The sequence below is a fragment of the Triticum urartu genome, chromosome 7, assembly GCF_003073215.2.
Source record: "Triticum urartu cultivar G1812 chromosome 7, Tu2.1, whole genome shotgun sequence".
In the NCBI taxonomy this organism is placed as follows: domain Eukaryota; kingdom Viridiplantae; phylum Streptophyta; class Magnoliopsida; order Poales; family Poaceae; genus Triticum; species Triticum urartu.
The window spans coordinates 499,784,389-499,790,092 of record NC_053028.1 but is presented as its reverse complement, the minus strand read 5'-3'; positions in this window follow the sequence as shown (position 1 = coordinate 499,790,092).

The following is a 5,704-nucleotide window of genomic DNA, read 5'->3' as shown; positions in this document are numbered from 1 at the left end:
GACAAGAGGATAAAAGATCTATGATATGATCATAGAGATGAATATCTGAATTACGAGTTTGGCACAAAATTAAGACATTGTGGAAATCGTTTCACAACTAATACAGCCTGGAACACCATAGTGTGATGGTGTGTCCGAACATCATAACTGCACCCTATTGGATATGATGCATACCATGATGTCTCTTATCGAATTTTTTATGGGTTAAGCATTAGAGACAACCACATTCACTTTAAATAGGGCACCACGTAATTCCGATGAGATGACACCGTATGAACTGTGGTTTAGAGAAACCTAAGCTGTCATTTCTTAAAAAAGTTTGGGGCTACGACGCTTATGTGAAAAAGTTTCAGGCTGATAAGCTCGAACCCAAAGCGGATAAATGCATCTTCATAGGACACCCAAAACAGTTGGGTATACCTCCTGTCTCAGATCCGAAAGCAATAAGGGATTGTTTCTAGAATCGGGTCCTTTCTCGAGGAAAAGTTTCTCTCGAAAGAATTGAGTGGGAGGATGGTGGAGACTTGATGAGATTATTGAACCGTCTCTTCAACTAGTGTATAGCAGGGCACAAAGAGTTGTTCCTGTGGCACCTACACCAATTGAAGTGGAAGCTTATGATATTGATCATGAGACTTCGGATCAAGTCACTCCCAAACCTCGTGGGATGACAAGGATGCGTACTACTTCAGAGTGGTACGTAATCCTGTCTTGGAAGTCATGTTGCTAGACAAAAATGAACCTACGAGCTATGGAGAAGCAATGGTGGGCCTGGATTCCGATAAATGGCTTGAGGCCATATAATCCGAGAGAGGATCCATGTATGAAAACAAAGTGTAGACTTTGGAAGAACTACTTGATGGTCGTAAGGCTGTTGAGTGCAGATGGATTTTAAAAGGAAGACGGACAATGATGGTAAATGTCACCATTAAGAAAGCTCGACTTGTCGTTAAGATGTTTTCCGACAAGTTCAAGGAGTTGACTATGATGAGACTTTCTCACTCGTAGCGATGCTAAGAGTCTGTTGGAATTATATTAGCGATTACTGCATTATTTATAAAATCTTGCAGATAGGATGTCAAAACATTGTTTCCTCGACGGTTTTTAAGGAAAGGTTGTATGTGATACAAACCGGAAGGTTTTGTCAATCCTGAAAAGATGCTAATAAGGATGCAAAGCTCCAGCAATCCTTCTGAGGACTGGAGTGAGCATCTCGGAGTTGGAATGTACACTTTGATGAGATGATCAAAGATTTTGGGTTTATACAAAGTTTATGAGAAACTTGTATTTCCAAAGAAGTGAGTGGGAGCACTATAGAATTTCTGATGAGTATATGTTGTTAACACATTGTTGATCAGAAATGATGTAGAATTTCTGGAAAGCATATAGGGTTATTGGGAAAGTGTTTTTCAATGGAAAACCTGGATTAAGCTACTTGAGCATTGAGCATCAAGATCTATAAGGATAGATCAAAACGCTTAATGGTACTTTCAAATGAGCACATACCTTGACATGATCTTGAAGGTGTTCAAGATGGATCAGTCAAAGAAGGAGTTCTTGCCTGAGTTGTAAGGTATGAAGTTAAGACTTAAAGCTCGACCACGGCAGAATAGAGAGAAAGGACGAAGGTCGTCCCCTGTGCTTAAGACATAGGCTCTACAGTATGCTATGCTGTGTACCGCACCTGAAGTGTGCCTTGCCATGAGTCAGTCAAGGGGTACAAGAGTGATCCAAGAATAGATCACAGGACAGCGGTCAAAGTTATCCTTAGTAACTAGTGGACTAAGGAATTTTCTCGATTATGGAGGTGGTAAAAGAGTTCTTCGTAAAGAGTTACGTCGATGCAAGCTTAACACCTATCCGGATAACTCTGAGTAGAGATACCGGATACGTATAATGGAGCAACAATTTAGAATAGCTCCAAGTAGAACAGTCATTTGGAATAGCTCCAAATAGAACGTGGTAGCTACATCTAGGAGATGACATAGAAATTTGTAAAACACACACGGATCTGAAAGGTTCAGACCCGTTGACTAAAACCTCTCTCACAAGCAACATGATCAAACCTAGAACTCATTGAGTGTTAATCACATAGTGATGTGAACTAGACTACTGACTCTAGTAAACTCTTGGGTGTTGGTCACATGGCGATGTGACCTGTGAGTGTTAATCACATGGCGATGTGAACACGATTATTGACTCTAGTGCAAGTGGGAGACTGTTGGAAATATGCCCTAGAGGCAATAATAAATTGGTTATTATTATATTTCCTTGTTCATGATAATCGTTTATTATCCATGCTATAATTGTATTGATAGGAAACTCAGATACATGTGTGGATACATAGACAACACCATGTCCCTAGTAAGCCTCTAGTTGACTAGCTCGTTGATCAATAGATGGTTACGGTTTCCTGACCATGGACATTGGATGTCATTGATAACGGGATCACATCATTAGGAGAATGATGTGATGGACAAGACCCAATCCTAAGCCTAGCACAAGATCGTGTAGTTCGTATGCTAAAGCTTTTCTAATGTCAAGTATCATTTCCTTAGACCATGAGATTGTGCAACTCCCGGATACCGTAGGAGTGCTTTGGGTGTACCAAACGTCACAACGTAACTGGGTGACTATAAAGGTGCACTACGGGTATCTCCGAAAGTGTCTGTTGGGTTGGCACGAATCGAGACTGGGATTTGTCACTCCGTGTAAACGGAGAGGTATCTCTGGGCCCACTCGGTAGGACATCATCATAATGTGCACAATGTGATCAAGGAGTTGATCACGGGATGATGTGTTACGGAACGAGTAAAGAGACTTTCCGGTAACGAGATTGGACAAGGTATCGGGATACCGACGATCGAATCTCGGGCAAGTATCGTACCGATAGACAAAGGGAATTGTATACGGGATTGATTAAGTCCTTGACATCGTGGTTCATCCGATGAGATCATCGTGGAACATGTGGGAGCCAACATGGGTATCCAGATCCCGCTGTTGGTTATTGACCGAAGAACGTCTCGGTCATGTCTGCATGTCTCTCGAACCCGTAGGGTCTACACACTTAAGGTTCGATGACGCTAGGGTCATAAAGGAAGCTTGTATGTGATTACCGAATGTTGTTCGGAGTCCCGGATGAGATCCCGGACGTCACGAGGAGTTCCGGAATGGTCCGGAGGTAAAGATTTATATATGGGAAGTCCTGTTTTGGTCACCGGAAGAGTTTCGGGGTTTATCGGTAATGTACCGGGACCACCGGGAGGGTCCCGGGGGTCCACCAAGTGGGGCCACCAACCCCGGAGGCTTGCGTGGGCTAAGAGTGGTGAGGGACCAGCCCCTTAGTGGGCTGGTGCGCCTCCCACAAGGGCCCATGGCGCCTAAGAGGTGGAAAGGGGGCAAACCCTAAGGGATATGGGCCTTAAGGCCCATATTGGTGCGCCTCCCTCTCCTCTCCCCCTCTTGGCCGCCATCCTTGATCCCCATCTAGGGCTGCCGCCCCCCTAGGGGGTGGGAACCCTAGAGGGGGCGCAGCCCCTCCCCTTCCCTATATATATGAGGCATAGGGCTGCCCATAACACACACGATTTGATCTCTCGTTGGTGCAGCCCTGCATCTCTCTCTCCCTCCTCTTCTGTGGTGCTTGGCGAAGCCCTGCAGGATTGCCGCGCTCCTCCATCACCACCACGCCGTTGTGCTGTTGTTGGATGGAGTCTTCCTCAACCTCTCCCTCTCTCCTTGCTGGATCAAGGCTTGGGAGACGTCACCGAGCTGTACGTGTGTTGAACGCGGAGGTGCCGTGCATTCGGCACTTGGTCATCGGTGATTTGAATCACGACGAGTACGACTCCATCAACCCCGTTCACTTGAACGCTTCCGCTTAGCGATCTACAAGGGTATGTAGATGCACTCTCCTTCCCCTCGTTGCTGGTCTCTCCATAGATAGATCTTGGTGACACGTAGGAAAATTTTGAATTTCTGCTACGTTCCCCAACAGGTGGAAGGCTCGGCCTCTCGCCTAGTGTTTTGTTCCACTCTTGCCTCCCTAGTTTCTGTCATATCGGTGTTATGTTCCCGGATTTTGCGTTCCTTACGCGGTTGGGTTATAATGGGAACCCCTTGATAGTTTGCCTTGTTTAAAGCTTTTCCAGCAATGCCCAACCTTGGTTTTACCATTTGCCGCCTATCCTCTTTTTCCCTTGGGTTTTCGGAGCCCGAGGGTCATCTTATTTTAGCCCCCCGGGCCAGTGCTCCTCTGAGTGTTGGTCCAACCGAGCGATGTCCGGGGCTACCAGGGGCAACTCTGGGCTGGACTACCCGACGTCTGGCTCATCTGAGTGTGCCTTGAGAACGAGATATGTGCAGCTCCTATCGGGATTTGTCGGCACATTCGGGCGGTGTTGCTGGTCTTGTTTTAACCTGTCGAAGTGTCTTGAAGAACCGAGGTACCGAGTCTGATCGGAACGTCTCAGGAGGAGGTCTATTCCTTCGTTGACCGTGAGAGCTTGTCATGGGCTAAGTTGGGACTCCCCTGCAGGGATTTGAACTTTCGAAAGCCGTGCCCGCGGTTATGGGCAGATGGGAATTTATTAATGTCCGGTTGTAGATAACTTGAACCTTAATTTAATTAAAATGAATCAACTGAGTGTGTTACCGTGATGGCCTCTTCTCGGCGGAGTCCGGGAAGTGGACACGGTGTTGGAGTAATGTTTGCGCAGGTTGTCCTCTAGTTTCTCGCTCGCGCTTTGCCTCCTCTTCTCGCTCTCTTTTGCGAACAGGATATCCACCATATATGCTAGTCGCTTGCTGCAGCTCCACAGATATTTTTACCTCGCCTTACCTATAAGCTTGCATGCCTGCAGGTCGACTCTGAGTCCCTGTGGCTCACAGATTACTATTACACCAGATGCAAGGCCTGATGATTCCGCTCCAGGTGACGCGCTCGAGCTCAAGTGGGAGTTCGACGAGGACTCTCAACGTTACTATGTTTCCTTTCCTGATAATCAGTAGTGGTGCCCAGTTGGGGGTGATCGGGACCGTGTTGCATGTTGGGTTATCTTTTATTTTGGCGCCGTAGTCGGGCCATGAGTGCTTGGTTGATGTAATGTTATTTATGTACCTTGATTGACGTGGCGAGTGTAAGCCAACTATGTTATCTCCCCTTTTATTAATTATATTACATGGGATGTTTGTGAAGATTGCCTAACTTGCGGCATATGCCTTCAATGCGATTATGCCTCTAAGTCGTGCCTCGACACATGGGAGATATAGTCGCATCGAGGGTGTTACAAGTTGGTATCAGAGCCTTCCCCGACCTTAGGTGCCCCATTGCTTGATCGTTTTTAGCAGCCGAGTTGTGTCTAGAAAAATGTTTGGAGTCATTTAGGAATTATATATCGGAGAGTTTTAGGAATTCTTTTTACTTCCCAGTCTCCTCATCGCTCTGGTAAGGCATCCTGACGTAGAGTTTTGACTCTTCTCTTCTCAAATTTCACTAAAAATTTTTAGGATCACGGGTATCTTGGAATCGTTTCGATGGTTTTATGATGAGAACATTGTCTTGGTGCCTCCTGTCAGGGGTTTTGTGGAAGTGTCCCGGGGAGTTGAGCTCTGAGGTGTTGTCGTCATAATTTTATCGTTGCAGTTCTGGAATACCTGAGTTTAGTACGCCGACATCGAAAATCTCTTTTATGCAGTTCGTTGG